The sequence below is a fragment of the Triturus cristatus genome, chromosome 8 (genome assembly GCF_964204655.1).
Source record: "Triturus cristatus chromosome 8, aTriCri1.1, whole genome shotgun sequence".
NCBI lineage: Eukaryota > Metazoa > Chordata > Amphibia > Caudata > Salamandridae > Triturus > Triturus cristatus.
Window position 1 is genome coordinate 1,584,746,498 of NC_140591.1, and position 23,038 is coordinate 1,584,769,535.

A 23,038-nucleotide genomic window follows, 5' to 3' on the forward strand; every position below is an offset into this window, starting at 1 on the left:
GCCCGTACCTTGGTTGGGACCTGGCCATCGCGCATCCCTAAGTGCCGCAATTTCCCCATATGTGAAGAACTGTGGTGCATATTGGGCCTGAGCTCCACGCTAGCAAGCCGCTGGGGCTTATTAACTCTGCATTTCGTGCCCAAGTCATTAAACACGCGCTCCTACCGAGGAACAGTGAAAAGAGTAACACGCCCTACTAACCTCTCGATCTGGGCATTTTTGGTATAGACTGCCTACGGCAATACCCTGGCAGAGTGAGCTAAAGAATGATGATGGATTAAACCCAGATCAGTTGACTGGGGGTGAGTGCTTGCAAAGTTCAACACTTCGTCCATCATCGCCTTTGGTTTTGCTTTGTTCGCCCTAAGTTGTCAGGGTATGCCCAGACGTGGGTCCCTTGCTCACTTTGCCACTGGATTCAAGATAGCCTGGCTGACTAGGGTTGTGAGCCCGAAACTGGTCCCAGGATGCTTGTTTCCGGTCCATGGAAGACATGGCTTGGAAGTTCGGGCTGGACTGCTCCCATGAGGCACAGGGTCAGACTGATTTGCATATGGCCATGTCTGATCTGGGGTGGCGGAGTGAGCTAAAGAATGATGATGGATTAAACCCAGATCAGTTGACTGGGGGTGAGTGCTTGCAATGTTCAACACTCCGTCCAATATCCCCTTGGTTTTGCTTCATTTTTGGTATAGACTGCCTACGGCAATACCCTGAGCCCCAATTTGATTTCCCACAGGACTTTCCTCTATAGTCCCTAAGACTGTATTCTTGGACCTTCGTGAACATTGTTCCAAGAGACTTCCGGCCCTTCCTCTGTTATAAGAAACATCTAGAAAGTATTACAAGAGGAAGCTTTTTGTTGGCATATGGGAACTCCTTACATGTCTTGCCTGAGATATAGATAAAGGTGCATATATCTTTATGAAAACGGGTGTGGTGTCCTTTTGTGTGTTTGATTTACTGAGTTACTGTTGGGGAGTGTTGCACAAATACTTTACACATTGCCTCCTGCGTTTAGCCTTCCAGCTCTGCGCCTAGCTACCCTGTCGGAAGTGGTGGTCCCTACTTGGACTAGGTTACATACCCCGGCAAACTAGAAACCCCGTTTCTAACAGTGAGAGAGCAGATCCTTGAGGTACTCCTATCGTGACCGGGGTACTGGAAGCCAGGGACTGCTTGATTTAGATCCTTTGTGTGCGGTTATGCAGGAAAGAGGCGAACCAATTTAGGACCGGGCCCGAGACCCATCCTATGTTGAAGATCAATCAGGTTCTCATGTTTGACGGTATCAAAGGCTGAAGACCGGTCCAGAAGGAGCAGGAGACGAAGGACATTTTGGTCAAGGAATCTCAGGGCGTCATCTACAATGTGGGTTAGTGCCGTTTCAGTACTGTGGCCTGATCGGAAACCTGACTGATGAGGGTGAAGGAGTTGATAGTTCTCAATGTGTTTGCATAGCTGCAAGTGGACGCATTTTTCGAGCAGCTTAGCAAGAGTCATATTGCAGGTGATAGGTCTGAAGTTGTTAGGATTCGACAGGTCCACGTTGGGTTTCTTAGGGATGGGAGTCACTTGCCCAACTGTGAGGCAGTCCGGTATCTTTCCCTGTAAGAGGGATTCATGAATGATCCTGGACCAAAGAGGGAGAATGGCTGAATTAAGCTCTTTAAAAAGCTTGGCAGGTAAAGGATCACTAAAATGATTGGAGGGTTTAAGGGATGTCATGTTGTGTTGAAGCTCCTTGGCATCAGGGAGGTGAAAGGGGTTCCAAGAGGCGTTATTCTTAAGAGAACATCCCCGGGGCGATGATATTTTTAAGGATTCTACCCGCTCAACTGGAAAAATGGAGGGATTCTGAGCCGTTGGAGTGTCATGACGTAGCTCAAGCTCGATTTTCATAGTTTTTTCAGAAAAGTGAACAGTGAAATCATCACCGCTAGGCAGCAGGGAAACCGGAGCAGTGATAGGGATGGAAGAATGGTTGGCTTGTTCCTTGATGATTTCAAAGAGTTTCTTAGGTCTATTTTTAGCTCCATCCAATTGAGACCTGAAGTGGTCTATTTTAGCCATGCAGATGTGCTTATTGTAAGTACTTCTCACTTTCCTAAGTTGGTTGAGACTAGTGGTAGAGAGCGTGTTTCTCCAGAGTCTCTCTGAGAGTCTAAGGTTGCGCAGATCATCATTTAAGGCACCATTAAACCAGAGTTTGGATTGTTTGACGGGAATCCTTTTGAGTGGCTTCAGTGCAATAGTATCAAGAATGTTAGACACCGTCTTAATGTAGTGATCGGAGAGATCGTCAAGGTTGGTCATGTTGGAGGGGTAGTAGTCTATTTTTGGTGATTGAGGTTAGCGTATTGATGCTGAGGTCTCTCATATTACGAATCAGTTGCTTAGCTTTGAGGGATTGTCCTTGTCTACCCAGGCCCTTATCCCAGATGAGGAAGGGAATTTGATAATGATCTAACCAGTCACAGGGTAGGATGTCACCCAGTTGTATGCTATTGTCTTTAGCAATTATCAGGTCGAGAGTAGCGCCCTTGTTGTGTGTAGGGCCTTTGCATAGCTGTAAGAGGTTAAGGCCAGAGAGAAAAGACTTAAAGGAGCAGACTATAGGATCATTTGTGTCATTCCAGTGAAGGTTAAAGTCTCTGAGGAAGATGTGGCAGAGTTGCTCCGAGCTCGAGGTAATGACCTCCATGATTTGCTCTATGAAGACCAGACTGTCACCCAGAGGATGATAGATGGAGTGCAGTACACAAACCTTCTTGCCTTTATTCCAGATTTCTGAGACCAGTTGTTCACAGGAGTCTAACACACAACACAGATTGTTTAAAGGTGAGGTTGGACCGATGAATGTAAGCAATGCTCCCCCAGTTTTAACAGGTCGATCGCTTCTGATAATGGCGTAGTCCGGGGGGGATTAGGATGTCAAGAATTGGGGAGGAGGTATCGTTGAGCCAAGTTTCAGTGAGAATCAGTAGGTCGAAGTTTGTGCAATGATGAGTTCTCAAATATCCGCTGCATGTTTCACAGCTGATCTGCAGTTGAGTAACATCAATTTGACGTGCCGGTTGGAGGTGATCACTTCATAATGAGAGGTGGTTATGTGGAGTAGGTTTTCTTTGACCACCGATCTGTGCTTAAGACTAGGTTCTCTGTCAGGGTTCGAGATGATGGAGGGGGTGTTGAGAGTAGGGTAAGGGGAGGAGACAGACCTCGAGTCAGTGTAAGAGAGTAGGAGGGAGAGAATGTCCTCCTCCAATAGCAGGGGCAAGAGTCTATGGGGCCTAGAGTGGTGGTTAGGTAGAGGCCTAGAGCTCCACCTAAGAGCGGAGTGGGCCGGGGAGGGGTCGTTAGGAGCATAGATCAAATACTGAGTGTCATCATCTCTTCTCTGGGCGGTGGGAGCACTCCAGCGCTTCTCCATCTTCAGGTAGTGCAAAGCATACTGTAGTTCTATCTCTTTAACAGCCAAGAGATCCTGTTTGAGCTCAGCAATCTCCTCCTCCAGACAGGGCCTGGTAATGCCCTTTTCCGCAGTACCCGCAAGCGATGCTTGGACTGACCCAGCAGCGAGAGGGGTAAAGGAGGGTTGAGTAGGACCCTTACCACAGTTACCAGGGAGATAAAGTCATGATTGCGATTGGAAACTGAGCCCGGGGTAAGAGTAGTGGCAGGCGGAAAGGATATAAGCGGGGCAGTAGGTGTAGCATGTAGGATGAGGGAGGGTGAGTGCAGGTTATTGTTCAGCGGACTAGAGACAACAGCTGGATCCCTATCCCTAGAGATGGAAGATCCTGATTTTAAGGGTAGAGGGCCATTGATATTCTGGTTCTTAATGTTGGAGTGGTGTCCACCAACCCAGTTATAGGAGTGCACAGAAGGTGGTGAGGGGGACGGAAGGTAAGAAGGAGGGGGCAGAAAAGGAGGGGGACGTGGTGGGGTGAGTAGCTGGGGGAGCATAACTCAGGTCGGATAAATCACAATTTGCAAAAGGTAGAGTAGGATTGTCAGGGATAAGGGCATGGTTAATAAACACATCCTCCGTGTTGGTGGATAGGTCAGCGCGGTGAGTGGTTACAGATTGGGACAGAGTAAAGGGGGAGGAAGAGGCATATGTCACCGCGGGAGCAGACAGTGGGTGAACCACTCTGATGCAGTGAGGTCGGGTTAGAGTTAGTTAAGGTGTTCTTAATCCTCAAAAAGATAATCAAAACGCTTGAGGTATAGGTCCAAAGCTTGAATAAGGACGTTCCCATTATTGTATAATGAGACGGTCAGCTCCGCCTTAAGGGCAGGGGGAGGTAGCGTGGTTAAACGGATCTCGTGAGGAGTTTTGGTCAGCTATTTGGAGCGAAGTTCAGAAGATAGGGACTTTCTCCACTGCGCTCTTCTGTTAGTGTAGAAGATGAGGACTGTCACTACCCTACCCTTACTGGAAATATACGTGTCCGAAATAAGTGTTTCAGGCCATTGCTTGAGGAGATTGTGTTTGAAGGACTTCTTCGCATTTTTCGATAATCTTACAGGAGTTCCATCCTGTTTGGGCTAGTAAGTCCGGGGAGTGATAAGTGTGTTGGGCCATGATGAGTGTATCGCGCAAAAGGTGAGGTTAAGGAAATAGATGGGTTCCGGGTAGTGCTATAGGAGAGAGGAGGGGCCCGGTAGTCCCAATAGGGGGGCCCTTTTAAGTAGAAGAGGGGAGGTGCCAGCTCGCAAGAGCGCACTTAACGCGTTGCAGAAGGGGGGTGACAGTAGGGGGAGGAGAGGAATAAGGGGTAAACAGAGCACCATAAGGGAGGGAGGTGAGAGAGGTATTGTCCCGTTAGGGCGTAACGGAGGACCAGTAGTCAGAGAAGCGGCGATACTTTCAGGGAGTAAAGCACATGTACCTAGTGCTTCAGTGAGGCAGCCAGCGAGTTCCTTAGCAACCTGGGCACAGAGTTGAGCGAGAATTGGAGGGGACCTTAGAGATGTCTACGGGCTTCCTGCTCTAATTTAGTAATCAAAATGTGAGTATTGCTGCAATGATCAGAACGGAGCAGCGAGCCTAGACACAAAACCAAACTGTGCCTGCGAGCGCAGAGGAGGACGAATACTTGGATTAAAGGTTAAATAGAGCAGAACAAGTCTCAAGGATTCAGCGCAATTTTAATGGCCATTATGAGTAGGCCCAGAAGTACATAAATCAGGAGACGAGGTAATCTCTCTCGGTCTCATCAAAAAGAATAGGGCGCATCGCTAAACCGGAGATAGGTTGAAAATGTCGCTGTGAAATTCAGGTTGCTTTTTACATGTAGCCCATAATGCAGGTTGCTTTTTACATGTAGCCCATAATGCAATCTACTGAATTAGGGCAATTTTCTGTGATCAGAAATTACTTCCCAAGAAGGCGCTGTTCCACTTCAAGTCATCTCAGTGCATTTCTCAATGCAAGGGTGTGTTTCAAGAGTCAACCTCTTCCACAGTCAAAACCACGCACAGATTCAGGGGTGCAGCAACAACCATGAAGCAAAGGATCTTTTGCCAGATGCTATTCCTGTGATGGTTACTTCTTTGGGGCTATCAAAAGGTGTGTGAGACACACAAGACTTATCTACAAGTGTATGGCCATTCACAGATGATAAATGTGAGAAAAGTGGATTATTAGTTGGGGTGGTGGTGAGATCACACCAAATATTAATGCCCTGGTCTGTGTCAGGTCAAGTTAGGGTTCTTAAACCAAAACCATAGCCCAGTCCTGGGTGGCGGTGCCAAAGAGCAGCCAGACTTAACTTAAAGGAAAACAGTTGTAAAGCATTTCTCAGTACCAAAACAGTCAGCGAGTAAGAAACACAACACAATAAAAATTATAATTTTTGCAAAGTTTTCATGAGTCACTGTTGTGCCCTCCAAAATATTTTGAAAAGTTTTTAAAAGTTGGTAAATCACTGCTTTGACTTTTCGTGGTAGTCTATACGTCTCAAACGTACGGGTCTGGTGCAGGATGTGGTGTAACAGCCAGAGCTGCTGACTTTGGGGCTGGGGAACCAGGTTTGAGTCTCGGGGTCAGCTCAACATCCTGTGATTCTGGACAAATTACTTAATCTCCTTCCCTGTGCGAACCAAAAAATGAATGTGTCCTTGTGTAACGTAACTGGTGCTCACGTAAAGTGCTCCAATACCTTTGGTTCGAGTTTGCGCTATGTAAATAAGCACAAAAAAAAGTCAACGTTTCAGGCGGACCACGATGGAACTTGGGGGTTGGACACGGGCGACGGGGTGGTCCCATAAAGATATTATCTTAGAAACTTTTCTGGTTCTATTTCTCGTCGATGGTGGGGGCAGCAGGGTTCTCTGCAGTTTGAATTCAGCTTTGGTTTCAATGTCGACAGGAAGGCAAAGTCCAGGTTTCTGGTGAAACCTTGCTTTTTGACAGAGTTTGAGGCAACCACAAACCCACAAGCAATGGCAGTCTAGAAGTCCGGGACTCTGTGTTCAAAAACGGTTATATTTTGACTTTGGCTCACATGTTGCAGTTCTATGGCAAGAAAGAGTGCACTCTAGCGCTAACCAAGGGTCCAGGACCTGAGAGGCACCTCTTTGGGGTTAGACTCAATTTTTCGGGATACACCAGCAGTGTCCAGAGCAAGCCCAGGGTGAACAAGTCAGCTAGGCTCTTTGGAGGCGCAGGGCTTCCTTAGGTTATGTTTCTATGAAGCATAACAGAAGCCTAGCCAACTGGCACTTGGAACGCACTCACTGGTCCTTTCCACAAGTGGGAGCAGGTCCAGCTTTTGAGGTGTCATTAATTGGGTTCAATAGCAGTCATTCAAGGCTTGGTGCAACAGGTGCAGTCTTCCTTGGAGCAGCCCTTCTTTCTGATGGTCCACAAGTTCAGCAGGTGCATGTTCTTTTCAAGTCCAGTGGTGTTTTGGGTCTGGAAGCCAGGGGTGCCACTTTTGAGTTTGTGGGTGGGGAGGACTCACTAGTCAATGGGTCTACAATTCTCACAGGGCAACTCTACCTACTTTTACATAGTTTCCTGTGAGGTTGGCACTAAACAATCCCACAGTGCCCAAATCCAAAATGTCAAGACCCTTCATCCCTGGGACGTAGCCACAGGTATACCCCTAATGTATTTCCAGTATAATCAGCCACGCATCCTGGAAAAACTGCTTCAGCAATGGATTTTCACTCAGCCTGTCTACCTGTACAAACGGAAGGGCAGGCTGCATTTGCCTCTCCGAGGCGATTTCCCCATTGAAGCTGGACCATCACAGCCCCCAGCAATTCTGCTGGAAGAGGTCACACCTCCTCCCACCAATAGTCCTTTTGTTCCCCATTCACGGGAGCACATCACACCTGTTGGCAGGAGGCCAGCAGGCTGTCACAGGCGACAACTGTTGTAGTTTATCAGAAATGCTACTAGAACTTTGGGGCAAGAAAGTGGTGACTTTCTAAATTCACCTTTGCACTAAAAGTAACTTTAAATCGGACTTCAGCAATGAGTAGGGTTTAATATTACAATTAATTGGATTCCTTGTAGTTAGTATATTCAGTGGTCCCAAATGGAAGTTAGAACTTAGTGTGTGGTCTAGTGAAACCCCATATTAGCTAATGAAGCCAACAGCTTTGCAACTATGAAAATTACAATTGTAAGTGTTCGCTGTCAGGATGTGTAAAATATAAAAGAAATACATTCTTGCTTTTAATATTTAGCACCCTGCCTAATGAGCGACCAAGACCTTCCCTAGGGGGTGACTCAAATATTAAAAACAAAGGATTAGACTTGGCAAAAGGGTTTCTTTGGCCAGGTCGAATTGGCAGTTTAAAGCTGCCCAACTAGGTTGCAACGGCAGAGCTAGAGTCATGTTCTCACCTTGTCACTGCAGTGGTGGCACAAAAAGCGCTGCAGCCCACTGGTGGCATTTAACTTACTCGTCCTGGGTATACATTGTACCACATACTAGGGACTTATAGGTAAGTTTAATATGTCAATCAGGTAATAGGGAGTGCACATATTGTTTTTAGGGGTCAGAGCACATACACTAGGGCCTGGTCAGCAGAGCCCAGTGCACTTCAGAGACAAAAGCACAACAGCATTGGTTAAACAAGCATTGGCATAGCCAATAGGTCTCGCCTTTGGGACCTTATAGGTGTTAGAGTACACATTTGTTGCACAAGCAAACACTCATGAGCATTTACATTCACAATGACTCGTGCACAAGCAACATGCAGTGGGGTACACCCAGAAAAACATGCTCCTCTATGCAAGCACACATATAGAATACAAAGAAATACACATTTTACAGACGTAGACAGTCATACACAGGCTCGTATACATTGTACACTTAGAAGCAATCTACACAGAGACACATTGCACGTAAGCCCTCACACACCGATGCTCCTCTGTCTCTATTTTTAATGGCCACTCCTACATTCACCGGCAACACTGATACACACAAATCTCATGTGCACTCACCCGTGTTTCTGACTCTTTAACACGCAGTTATATCCCAGCAACAAACAAACAAACATACGCATTGCAAACGCCCTGCTCGGTACTGCATGCTCCCTAAGTAACAAAAGTGCATGTGCCTGGTAAAGAGATGTGCCTCGGTATAATATAGAAACGTAGAGGGGAAACGTGAGTTTTCAAAGTGCTGCTGAAGGCTGGCGGTTCGCGCGTGCACGCTCATGTGAACGCAAGCTTGTCGGCAGTCAGCAGCACTTTGAAAACTCACCTACTAAAGTCTCTCCGAGCAGCGCATGCGCGCTGACTCAGCGAGACCTAATAAAACCACTTACCTTGCGCTCGCCGACTCGGCGAGCACATAGTAAGTGTTTTTATTTCTTTTAATTTTCCTAATCCGTTGTTTGTCACTTGCACCTCCCCCCCCCCACCCCCCACCGTCAGCCCCCTCCCTGTGCTTACCTGCACGGGCCGTGACTGGCAAGACTCCTTTTGGATTTGCTCCATCGTGGTAGACTTTCCATTACCCAGTTATTACCCTACTGTTCCAAGATGTGGAAGAAAATGGGAGAACAACACCCAAGACCAAGGTCCAATTTCACGAGGGGGCGGAGGAAAAGCAGTACAAATTGAAGCACATTTATGACAACATGGATAGAGTTAAAGACTCATAGGTCCAATTTGGTGACCAAGTTAGGATTAAATATTATCGGAAAATAAACAATATCAGTAAATTCAGTGAGCCAGGTAGGGTGGTCAAGCAAGGGGGTACAGCTATTCTTGTGGAAAATGGATAGTGGTGGAATAACTCCACTGTTATGGTATTGAAATTCCTAAGATGCAAAAAATTATTGTGTTCCTCTGGTGATACATCATCCTCCCAGGTATACGATTCCCCTCATATCAGCAATGCCTATAATATCTACCCGAGTTCTAATGCCAGTATCACTGTTTCTGATGCTAGATCTGATCTGAGTGAACGTGATCGTTGTAATACCTTGGTTTCCGCTGGTTCTAGCCGTGCCAATAGGAATGCTGCATCTCCTTCAAGATTTAAGTACTATGTGGTGCATTCATTTATTTCAAAAGGAGGGAAAATATGTAGTACCTGCATATATATGTGTTTCCCGTATTCATTTTGCTGCCCTTTCTTTTCCCCTTTGTGTGTGCATGAGAGCTATGCGCCGTAAATGTAATTGCATATACATAGCGCTTACTACCCCTGACAAGGCATCGACATGCTTGTGATGTGACATTTTACGACGGTGGGTGGGATAGTTGCTGCATGCTTTCTGTAAACAAGCAATGTTCATTCACGTAATTAATATCATACATGCCAAAATTTCTAGAAGGTGGAGGATTTTCAAAATATAAAATCGGGGGAATTAATGTTTCCCATTGACTGCCACTGAAGCAGAGGCAATTTCAGGCGGCGGAAGACAGATAAAATAAAGCTACTTCGCCTTCTTAAAACGGGAGTCTCCAGCCGGAATCGTGTCTATTAGCATGTATGTTACTTCACACCATTTCTTGTTTTTTTCTGTTTAAGGGTTAAATGTTCTTTTCTACCCGAGGTTCTGGAAATAGATGGCATCGTTCGTGGCCGGAAAACTGCAAAATGTTTTCCAAACCTGTGCAAAACCCTGAGAAATGGTTGGCAAATAATGGCACAATAGGTCCAAAACACAAGTGCCTTTGCCGCGGAACACCATCCGTTGCAGACCGCCGCGCTTTTGCGAGTGTTTTTGATTGTTTACGTCCCTTTTCTCCTTTTGTTGGTGTGGGGGGCAAAAAAGGGAACCCCGCGTCCCCAAGTCTAATGTTCCTGTTTTTTAACCGTTTGCATCTGCCATGAAGTGAAATTTCGCGGTGCGGAGCGGACACGGAAATGAGCGGTGTTTCCAGAGGCACTTCCGGAGGCATCGACAGACGGGGGAACACCGGGAAAATAAATCCTTCCGGGTTGCGGCCTGCCACCCATCACCCAAGTCCAGGTGGCCCGAGCCGTTCTCCACCTTTCTTTCAGCGAGAATCGAAGAACGATCCAAACGTAGGTAAGATGGTAAGGCAGAGGAAATTGCACACAGTTAAAGCGTGGCGGGCTAGACAGCGACGCAAAACATGCCTTTGCGTCGGTCAGTGACCCTCGGTGAAATGGCCCAGGGCACATACACAATGATGTAAAAGGGTGTAGGATAAACTAGAATTGGGGACAAGGTGGAAGTGAAGACAGTGCAGTTTTAGAACGTGAGCACCGAGTGTGTGGGCTGCAGAAGACGGAAATCAGAGACCAAGACGTGAAACACAGACAAAATAAGAACAAGCACGGTCCGCTTTCACTTTCGCCCGTAGTGAAAGCTTTCTTGTCTTTATGGGGCCATGTGTTTGAAACACATGGCCCCATAAAGATAAGAAAGCTTTCACGACGTAAGGAAGGCAGACGAGCCCGTCCAAATGGGACGGCTCAGAAAGCCGAGCAAATACGTCACCAACAGCTCTTTTCCAATGGCTGGCCACCGTTTAGCATAAACGGTGACGCCAGCCAATGGAAAAGAGGGGCGGGGCTTAATGCCCTTTACAGAAATACCCTAAATCATTCAATCTCGCCAGCGAGACTGCGCATGTGCGCAGCCTAAGTCAGGCGAGACCTAAAAACAGTGGGGGGGGAGAAAGGGTGATCATGCAATAAAGATCCTTTCCTTACAATAATTAAGACGGACCTAGGCAAAATTGGCAATATTTACACATTTATTATTGCAAATGGCAGGGAAATAGCATATGGTTACTTAAAGTCTGGCAGTATGCAGGGGAGAATGAAGCTACACTGCCCTCAATGCATCATCAGCTTCTCTCGTCATTGGTGAGGGTCCGGCACAATCACACTACGAGGTGCCAGCCATGACCTGCTGCATGCAGACTCCATTCCCTGCTGCATGTCTCTGCTCCAAGACCTTGCCTCCAGGCAGCACTCGCACGGATTAATTAAAGCAATCGCACACACGACACAATTCTGGAGGATGAGAAAGGTGGCGCTTTATTCTTCTCGTTGGATGCCCCAGACAAGGATACATAGAGCTCATGCTCACTGCACTGTATGCATTTATGTACGTAATCGCAGTCCTACTGGCCACTTCTGAACATCCTGCAAGTGCAGGATGGTGCAAGAGCCATTAGGATAACACAAAAGATACACAAATTATAGTGTTTTAGCGCTATCATTTGAGATTGTATATCAGTCCCAGAAGGAGCTAGGAGAGTCTGTTTGTGTGGTTTCTTACTATTTCACTGAGGATCCTTCAAACATGTTAATAAAATCCCTATTTTGAAAAGATATATTTCTGACTGGATTGGGAGTGTGATATCATACAGTGTGTAAGGAACCAAACCTTGTCTGGTGGCGTTGTCTCTTGAGAGTCAAGTGTACAAAGGGAGTAACTTGGTGAACCAACTGGAGCGCCAAAGACACCCGAGGCCCTGGCACACCGGTGGTAAGAACAGTGCCCACCACGGACACTGTCCAGCAATCCAGGCCTGCCCCAGCAGCGGGGTACATGCCTCTCTACCTGTGCTCTATGTAGTTACCCTGCTGCTCAGGAACAGGAGACCTACTCTGATGAGAAAACCTGCTCTTTTGAATCCATCCCTTGTCTAGACTGCCCTCGACACACATTAGAATGTTCTACATTTTACATTTACGGTTTGGTCACTTACGTTTTACATTCCAAGGAATATTAACTGTATATACTTTGTCTTATACATTCAGGAGTGGGTAGTAGGGCTGCGGTTACGGACATAAATACACACAATTAGGTGAACTGGATATCTCCTCAATGTAGGCTGCACAGATCTTGGAGAAGACCTTATATAGTAATGAGGAGGCAGCATCCTGACGCCAGACGGGTTGCCATGGTCCGAACCCTGTGGGGCCTAAAACATCCGTAACCAGGGATTCCAGAGGTAGTAATGTACACAAGGCAAGAACATAGCCAACAGAAACATCTAATGGCGCTAACATCAAGTAACCAGGGACTCCAGGGGTGGTAATGCACATGAGGCATGAACACAGCCAACAGCTAATGCCACTAACATCACTTAACCAGCGACTCTAGAGGAGGTATTTATACAAGGCGGAACACACTCAACATAGCAGCTAATGCCGCTAATATCACGCAACCAGGGACTCCAGAGATGGTTATATACAGGAGGCATGATCACAGGTAACAGTTGCTGCTAATGCCACTAACATCACATTCTTCAAAAGGCAAAAAGCCCTGCTGACAGTTCATCTATTCTATTCGGGTAGCTAAGGAACAATGACAATTTGCCTTCACTCTCATCAAGACAGCACCCCAGGAACAGGAACACACAAACATGCTTAGCAGATAGGGACACCAACTATCCAGAGCACGGGGCACCACGTAATGGAACAGGAGGCAGCCTACATTTTAAAAAGTGGTATACAGGCATTTATCTGATGCACATAATGTTAACTTATCCCACATGGTTTCTTTCCGCTTTGGGCACCGTTGGTTTGCGGTTCATGCTTGTCCAAACGGGAGGGGCTCCTTGGGGGGATGTTGTGGGCATGAAGGAGTGTAGCAGGCTCTACCCTACAGACCCTTGTGATGAGTCATATAAATGCAAGTGAGGCTGATATGTACATGGGTTGTCTCTGCAGGGTCTAGTGAGTGGGTGCGTTTGTCTTCTAACCAACTGCCCAAACTGGGGTCTGCTGTGGAGGTGTACCCTGTCGCTTGGGGTCTGAATGCAATCAGAGTAGGCATACCTCCCCAGGCATGTTTTCTAGTCAGTGCACTCGTACATATTTTTAATTTTTTTTGTAGTGACTGAAGATACACAGCCAGGTGTACAAATCTTCTATGTGGTCGCAAACGGCCCATTTGCAATAAAGCTTTTACAATGTACAAAAGGCAAATTGTGATTTGGTAACTTGTTAGCTAATCGAATTTTGAGTTTGCTACCAAATACCGATTCCCTTTGGGGACCCCTCCTACTTTGAGAATGTTAAAAAAATGAAACTGCAAAGTTTCATTTTTTTGTCTTTTTCAACGCATGATGTTTTCATTTAAGGAAAACAGGCTCCATTTTAAAAAGAAAAAGATTGCTTCATTAAAAAGCAATAATAGGCATGGTGGTCTGCTGACCTCAGCAGGCCGCCATCCCTGTGATGGCTGCGATTCCTAATGGGCGACCCACCTCTTTAATATGCATGAGGTAGGTACATACGCGACCCACTAGGAATCGCTAATTAAACTCAAGAGAATTTCATACTCAGAAATACCGATTTCCTAATTGCGATTCGAAGAGAATGGCAATTTGGAAATCGGTATTCATAATGTTTGTACATCTGGCCCATAATCTCTAAATTAAAAGCATTGCTGAATATTTAGCAACAATTATCAAGTTGATCTCAGCAGAGAAACAGAAGACAGAAAATGTAGCTTAATGCTACATTTCTAACAAGCCTTCCAAAGCAGTGAAACATACATTTATATTTAAAAGAGGCCCGCTCTAATAAAAAAAACAATCAGCGGACCTCACAATGATGACAAACGAATGAAGGAGGGTTAATTTAGAGAAGCAAGAGGCCACGTAAGGTGCAGACAAAAAACGTGCATCATCAGCATAGCATCTCTATTGACTTAGAATCCAAGTGTTGATGGAAACCACTCTAGGTGGCAAAGACCATGTCCGCTGTAGACAGGCAAGATATGTCAACAGCTGGAGGGTTCACAACAGCAACAGGTTGCCACAGGGCTGTGCATCTAACAGAAACTCTGGAAGAACCTCTGAGTAGAGCGAACCATCCCACCAAAGAAGCAATCATAGACTCAACTACATTGAAGTTTTAGTACAAACCTGGACGCTGCTGCTCTGTCCTCCAGTAGAATGGAAAACGATGAACAGGATTTTGTACATTTCCCAACATGAGGCTATTTGGGCAAAGTGCAAGTTTCCACAAAGTAGGATGTGAGGCAAATGTACTACTTAACTCCAGCCATAGACTATTTAGGGAACAGGTACATTTCCTCCAAGGCTAATTTACCATTTCAACCACAATTCTCGAAAATTTGGAGACAGCATCAATCTCCAGAAACTAGGATCTGAGGCTAGTTTACAAACTGCCCTAGAATATTTGCGGAAAGCTGCACTTACAAGAAACTAGGTGCAGAGTTAAACACAAAGCCACAAAAAGACGAGGAAGGGAGCCTTGCTTGACCCCAGTATACGTTTCCCTGTAGGATTCTGGGCCCCCCCCATCTCTCAAGCTGTGCAGAAAAAATGTATTGGCTGTTGTGCAGCTATACGAACAGCTGTTGTGGAGCCAGTTTTTGAGTCAGAGCTTTTGGCGGGAGCCAGACACCGTCACTGTTTACTAACTCTGTTCCATGTGGCTTTATTTTGAGCCTACCACTCGTCTGGAACAACATGCCAGGGCAGCATCCCGCTGCTGCTGACTATTTTTGAAAAGCTGTGGCTCGTTGCCCGAGGATGCGGCTCTTCTCAGTTACCAGAAACGAGGGATTGCTGCATAGATGAGCAATCGTTGCCTTTCCACTCAACTAAAAGCTCAGCTAAAGCAATGTTCTATCTAGAATGGCTCTCCCAGGTCGAAGCATTTGTGCCAATTGTATATCCGGCACCGGGCTGATCTCATCTGGAACAGCCCTCAAGAGCTCTTAGACCTATCTGCAGAGTACCGCTTGTTTGTGTTTGGTTTGCACGTACTACCTCCACTTTGCAGATATCTGGCAGCACCGTGTGAGCACAGCGCCACCTACACCTCCAATTCCCAGGGGGCAATGCTTCCCTTTCCTACCACCCTCACAGCCTAGTCTGGTCTGTTTGCGACACACCATATCAGATTATGTCCAGTTATATGTGCTTCTCTCTTTAAATATTTAGATGTTTTACAAAGTGCTGTGTGCTGCTTTATGGCTCCTTCACAATTTATGGCTTACAAGGATCACACGTGACTACGAAGTCTGAACCATGGCCAATATTTTTCACTCTCCTCCAATAATTCTGAGATCCAGTCATATCCTAGTCAGAGTTGTTCCAGTTTTCAGATGCACCCATAGACGAGTGGTGCCCTCAAGGTCAGGGTCAGAGTGTTCCACATCAGCCTCCAAGTGTTAGTACTCAATTGGAAATCCTCTTGGTGATCTGGTAGCTCACGTGAGATTTCTGATTGGAATATAGTGGGGCTAGTTTTTGTATGTACTTTGTACTTTTTGCCACTGTGCGTTGTGTATAGTTCATAAACATTCAAACCTTTTGTCTTCCCCAACTGCTCCACCCAAAAGTGCCAACAGACCGGTGCAGAGCTACACACGATTGTGCTGCTGGTTGTGTTGTGGATGCTCCAGTGGAGGCGCCTCTTGTCAAATCTTGCTGAGAAGACCCATACCAGATACCAATATTAAGGGCCGAATTTAGAAGTCGGCGGAGGGGAACACACCGTAACAGACGCGACGGATACTCCATCTGCCATCTTACGATCACATTCTATCTTATGGGCATCGTAATAGGCCGGACGGAATATCCATCACGTTAGTGACGGAGTATTCCCTCCGCAGACTTCTAAATCAGGCCAAAAGTCTGTTCTATGGAGCAGGAATAGACAGTTTGAGAGTGGAATCAGCATCCCCGGTCTGAAAGAGGATTTAAAAAGTGAGGGCTAAAGTTTCCCAATTGATTTCAGTTTTTTCATTGCTGTTACACTCAAAAACACCTCCTGAGATTTAAGGCTGCTGTGTAATACAGCCAGTCTCCCAGAAGAGGGGACACATCATCACACTACATGAAGCCTGAAATATTTCTGAGAGGAGCTGTTGGTCTGTCTGAGACCTTGGAGCGGTTGGCCTGCTGAAAGGAGGGAAGGAGCACAAGACCCAATAGTGAAGCAACATGAAGCTGGCCAGCCGCTGTGTCGAACAGCACAGTAGCTTCCTCAGGCACTGCAGACTGTGATGGGGAGTGTCACCAGCACAGACTTGGAAAGGGTCTTCAAGCCTCCCCAACCTAACCTCAAGTAACCTGTTCATCATGAGACCGCGGATGTGGCGATCCGCCTGAATATTCTGCAGCGAAGAGCGCCTTTATCCGGAGCACCTGCAGCAGTAAGCGACTGTGACCAGAAAGATCTATAGGTACACGCGACTAAGACCAGAGACATCTACAGTTTGGAGTAACCATGACCACTAACATCAACAGGTTAAGAGAAACCGCTCTGATCCCCCTCCATGCGACATCATTGCCAAGTGCCTGGTGCTGATTGGCGACCTGCAGGTTGTCCACACAACATGCCCCCACGCCAGCGGAGTACCGAGGTAGAACAAAAGCGGCCATTAGAGCTGCCTATCAATGCATGGCGAGGTGAGAGAAGTGAAGAAGGCGGGCTGCCCTACATCCAACTCTAGAACCCCAGACACACGCTCATCACATCCAAGAATCAATTCCCATGTAAAGCCAGGAACTGCTGACGTCTCACAAGTGCCTCATGCACTAAACTGGGTTGGGACAAAGCCATAACTTTGAAGACTCAGCGCTGGGACATTTGTAAGGACTGACCTACCTAGGGGTGACAGAACCAAGTAATCTACTGACGCATTTCACAGTGGGCCTGCACCAGAACTTACGATATGCCCGATTCGTTCAGTCTCAAAATCCCAGTAGAGCATGTGTAAAGCCTTATGCCTGGATTGGGTCTTTGTGTACCATTGTGCATTAAGGTACTTCTCTGTTTCACAAAAAGAAGCATTGGGATGGACAATAGTTATTGTGTTGGCTGCATAACTGTTGAGTTCCGAGTGTCTGCACAACACTACCTCCCAGAGAAGCCTTGGACTGCTTGCCTTGCTACCACTTATGGTCACATGCTAGGAATGAACTTGGTATTCAGTCAGCAGGATCATAATAAGCCAGGTCTCAGACAGCAGCGGTAAAAGGTGTTCAACAACAGTTGGGACCCAGAAACCTCTGCCAAACCCGTGACCCCCGAACAGGTGCCGACAGGTATGTAGTACGTGGGAGGTATGAGGAGGACCGCTTCACCATTAACGCCTTTCATTCTTTTCAGAAATTATCTAGCTTTTTACTCCCGAAACAAAGGAGCAGAGAATAACCAATTACAGTGGAGAAGGAAACCTGTGTCTGGACCTGGACTGAAAGGAACAATAGTGTACAGTGCAGACACCACAATCAGAGCAAGTGGCCCAGCCTAACCTGGGGTAACCCACAGGCAGCAATGTCACCAACAATGGCAGCTCACCAATTAGACCTTTTTTTATGTTAAAGTTTTATGGATTTCAATGCATGCATATATCATCCACCATATTTCTGATCCCAGGTTTGCTCAAATAAAACAACCCAGTTAAATTCGTTTTTTTCTTCTTTTTTTTTAAATTAACTGTCATTTTTTATGATTTTAGTTTCTACCTATTCTGAACTACAATCCCTGATCTCTCCACCCTTCGATACATGAGTGTTAAGCTTAGTCTGGCCACCACAATTTAAGCAGCTTGGTGATTTGAAAGGTTTGAGGTGCAACCAATCTGAGCCCCAGTAATGACAGGAGATTTCTCAGACTATTGGTTTCTGCTAAATGTAATACAACAAGCAACAAAGTAATACAATGAATGTTGGACTACATCTCTGCCACTAGAGATCGCTCTGAACTGCATTCGGGTCTAACTTTTTTTCTACCCACTGTGTCACTCTAAGCAGAGACCAGTTATATGCAGACCTGGTTTTGCTACATTATGTTGGTGGTCGATTGTGTTCTCTTGTAGAGGGGTGGGGCCCAGCAGCTCAAGCTGGACTGTACCTAATGGAATACAGTGTCATAAACTAATAAGTGGGTAAAAACCCTGATTGACACGAGCGCGGCCCACGTAATTACCAATGGTTGAGATTAATTAAAGCATTCCACCCATCACTTTTTTGCTTTTATAGGTGTGTTATATAGGGGCCAGCAAAACAAATACAAGAAAGGAAACACCAGAATGCATTATCTTCAGAGTTTAAAACAGACTGCAAGTGGATACTAGTACCCTACCATCTTACTGACGGAACAAGAGCTATTGCTAAAGGTCCCCAGCTGATGTTCCCATACTACAAATCGCTGGCTGTGGGACTGACATGAGGGACAGCACCGGAACATTCATGTACCAAGGGCAGAACTGATACTGAAGCGGGTCAGTGAGGGTCACTAGTTTATTTAAATGATAAAGACTGCAGTTGGTGGGACAAGGCAGACTGAGGCGGTACCCGAGGAAAAGTCACATTTGACTGGACCCAAAAAAATATAGAATTCTTTGTCTGGATTCAAACTAAAATTCAGTAAAATGTACATAAAACTTCTGATCAACACAAAAATGTATTTGGAGGTCTGTGAAACTAAATTAAGAAATGGAAAAGGAAAATCGACTAGATAGGCCAAAAGGAATGGGTTACAGTGATCTGATTCCTATTTCTACGGTTACTTGCGCAGCAAGGAAGAACAGGGCAGGAGCCACAAGACAGATGCAAGGAGTGTAGATGTTAGAAAAAGACACTGCGGGAAGACAGTAAGCGTTACTGCTATAGAGCTGGTAGTAAAAGAGAAAGAAAATCCTTGACACAAGCGGTTTAAATGGAGAAGGACGTGGGAGCGAACATGGAGGAGGCAGACAGAGGAAAGAAGACAAGAACAACGGACGACACAGGGATAATCCTTGTCCATAAAAAAATAAAGGCAAGTGCAGGGAAGTTGCAGAGGGAGAAAAGGGTAGTTGTCACCCTAAAGAAGCTGAAAAGGGATAAATCCATTCTAACAAAACCAAGGGGCCAAGGGCGGTGGCACAACAGCTGTAACTGCCCACGTTTAGTGCATTATTGTGCGAGTCACTTGGGATGGGGCCATCATCAGGGTAAAAGGGCAGTGGTAAAGTTTATTGCTTCCAGTACTAGGATGCAGACTGTGACGATTGCTGTATAGTCCAATGGTAGCAGTTGAGTGAAAAGGGATCATGGAAGAGTTGACAGATGACTACGTCAACTCAATGACAAACATTCTAGACTCTGCAGCCCCGAAGCAACTCAAAAGGATTCCTTGCAAACAATCCAAACCTTGGTTCAATGGTGCCCTTAATGATGAAAGACGCAATTTAAGGCTCTCTGAGAGACATTCGAAAAATGCCCCCTCCACTTCTAGTCTCAAACAGTTAAGGAAGAAGAGAAGCTCTTATAACAAACACATTCGCATTGTTAAATCAGATTATTTCAGAGCTCAGCTTGACAGCGCTAAAAACTGTCCTAAAAACAGTTTGATATCATCAAACAACAGGCTAATCTTACTTCTGCAATAAAAACCACTGGTTCCAGTGAAGAAGACTTCTCAGCGCACTTTTCAGAAAAGTCTAGGAGTATTGATCGGGAGCTGCAACGTGCCGCCGCTAACCCGCTGTCGATGAGCTCCCTGGGTTTGACAGTACCTGAAGCAGTGAGTGCTCTGCCTTACCCCACTGAGTACACACACAAAAACAATGCCTACTGGAACACCTTCATACTCCCGGACTTGGAGGAGGTATCACATTCATCGGCATCTCTTAAACCATCCAACCATTTCAGTGATCCACTCCCCGCTATGCTACTCAAAGACCTCAACCCAGCCATTCTGCCTCTCTGGTCCAAGATCATCCAACAATCTCTCTTACAGGGGAGGATTCCCGACTGCCTTAAAATGGGGCAAGTTACACCTATCCCCATGAAGCCCAATGCAGACCTAACAGACCCTAATAACTACCGGCCGATCACCAGCATCATGTCTTTAGCGAAGTTGCTCAAGAAATGCGTTCACACACAGCTATGCAAACACATCAAGAAGTTTCAGCTGATAGACTGACATCAGTCAGGCTTTAGACCAGGTCATAGTACAGAAACAGCCCTAACGCACATTGTGGATGACGCCTTGAGAGCTCTAGACCAAGATACGCCTTGTCTTAATTCTTCTGGACTTGTCCTCTGCTTTTGACACTATTAAACATAACTTGATTAATCTTCTGCAATATAGGATGGAACTATCTGGCCCTGTTTTAAACTGGTTCTCCTCCTTCCTGCACAACCGAGCACAGAGAATCAAAGTCAACCTATCTTTGGCTGCAAGCACCCCGGTCACTATTGGGCTACCTCAGTGATCCGCACTCTCGCCTACGCTCTTCAATCTCTTCATGGAACCGCTGACTGCTATTCTGAATGGGTCAAATATTCAATACCATATGTACACGGACGATACTCAACTGTATTTGAAGATCTCCTCTCCAGATGACATTAAAACTCTTAATGGAGCGCTCCAAAAAACTCAACAATGGCTAACACATAACCATCTGTTACTAAACTCCCTCAAAACAGAATTTCTCCCGATTACACCCCGCAAACAAGAGACCCCATTGCAAAATTGGATCAAAAATATCTCTGCACTCAACTGCGACCCGCACGTGGTGGACTCCACCCGCTCTTTAGGTGTCATCATAGACAAATATCTAAACATGCAAGGACACATCAGTGCCACTACTAAGAGTGCCAATCATCAGCTCAACATGCTCAGGAAAATCAAACCTTTCCTACCTCCTGAGTACATCCAGTCAGCAGTCCAATCCCTTGTTATCTCGCAAGTAGAATATGGCTTGGTAAACCTAGCAGGGCTTCCTAAAGCAAGGTTAGCTTCTCTAAGAGCTTCTCTGAATGCTTCTGCCAGACTAATCACTGGCTCCAGAAAACATGATCTTATTACACCTGACCTAACTCAACTTAACTGGTTTCCCATTGAAGCAAGGATCCGCTTCAAGATAGCATGTCTGACACATAAAGCTATCCATCGCAATAGCCCCATTTACCTGGCAAAGAAACTCGATCTCTCTGATTCCAGTCGAAAATTTAAGAAGCTCCAATACCTTACTCCTGAAACCACCCAAATAAAAAAAAAAAAAAAAAAGTTACAATCGCTCCTTCTCAGGGCTGGCTCCAAGATTCTGGAATGCCCTACCGACGGAAATCAGAGCCAACCCCTCAACTGCTTCATTCAAGAAACAAGTCAAATGGCTACTTTTGGAAGAACTTCAGCAGCAATAGCTTCTATGTCATGTGATAATCACTTTCCTCGAGTGCTTGACAATACATTTTTACTTTGTGAGTTGTAATGTATGCCTGACAATCATTTTCTCTATATGTTTTGAAATATGTACTCGATTCGAAATGTACTGTATTGTTCTTGGGGCATAGTGCGCAGCTTAAACTGCACAGCCTCGTCTAGTAGGGCCTTCACCTGGTTCCCCCTATGCTACCTTTTTTGCATTGTACTTTTACAGTCTCCTCAGGGCAACGCTAATTGTCCTCTTTGTACAGCGCTCTGATACCCGATCTGGGTCTTATTCGCGCTTTATAAAACTTTTCAAATAAATAAATGGTGGCCGTCAAACTGATCCTGCACTCCAGTATGTGGCTCAGAGTGGTGTTGCCTATAGTCTTCATTACCTTTTTTGTGGAACTTAGCCGACACTACAGAACCCAGATACTGCATTGTGAAGATAAAGTGGAGCTGGATGCCGTCCTGACAGCCAGATCTTACTCCCAAAACAACTGTTTCTGGGAGAATGGATAGTACATCCCTAAGCAGGCCATGGTGATGAGGAAGCAATACCACAACAATGTGGAGACTGGATGTTTCAAGAAGACAAAGAGGAATGTCACTGCCAGGTACCTTATGACAGTGGTGACCGAGATGATGAAAGGTAATCTTCCCACTGTGTTCACCATGATCCTGATGAGTCAACTGGGCCTTCTCTGGGTTTGTGACCACAAAGGTTCCTTTACCGCTGACCCTTCACTTTCAGCCGATGCTTCAGCATGGGATTGAGCTGCTTTCCCTAGACGTATCCAGAGCAAGTTCAGCCTTTGCAGTACTCTCTCAACGTTTTAGCCTCTGCAGCACGTACAACCTGGTCCTTAGAAAGGACAATGCTGATGACCCGAGTCCATCATACAGAACCAGCTAATAGGGGCAAAAAGTTTCAGGCAGAGTGGGAAGACTCAAACTGATGATCATTAGTGGGCTCTGGAGAGCGTGGAAGAGGAACTAAAGTCAATGACTTGGACTTTGAGAGGGCTCACAGTCGGAAGCTTGCTGTTACCATTTAAGGCTATGGTCTCGCCACTGCCCATTAAAACAGTGTCACAAAACCAGGAAGCAAAACAGATACTCCGTCCTGTTTCCCCTTCTTTATCCCACACATTCAAAGCACACAAGAATAGGAGGGTGCCTGTACCTCTGAATTGTCCCTTCAAAACACTGCCTGATCAACCAGCAATACATTTGGGGCCAAGTCTGTCTGTGCTTTGGTGTGCAGCCTGACAAGCACACAAGGACATCAGACCTTCTTTGGTCTACGCCAAGGAATGCCCTCTCCCATAAGTTGGACCCATTCATCTCCTATCTTCCGGCCATTCCACGACAAAAGTCAGAACCTTTCCTTCCGTGATTTCAAAGGGGTCTGTACACCATTCATAGCCCGTTTA

The 23,038-nt window shown here is 46.0% G+C and overlaps 1 protein-coding gene and 1 pseudogene across 1 annotated transcript in view; one reads left to right on the forward strand and one right to left on the reverse strand.

Annotated features, from left to right (window-relative positions):
* Window positions 1-23,038, reverse strand: part of FHIP1B (FHF complex subunit HOOK interacting protein 1B) — a 486,169-nt gene that overhangs the window by 447,252 nt on the left and 15,879 nt on the right. The window lies entirely within an intron of this gene.
* Window positions 21,927-22,660, forward strand: LOC146806253 (ER membrane protein complex subunit 3 pseudogene; annotated as a pseudogene).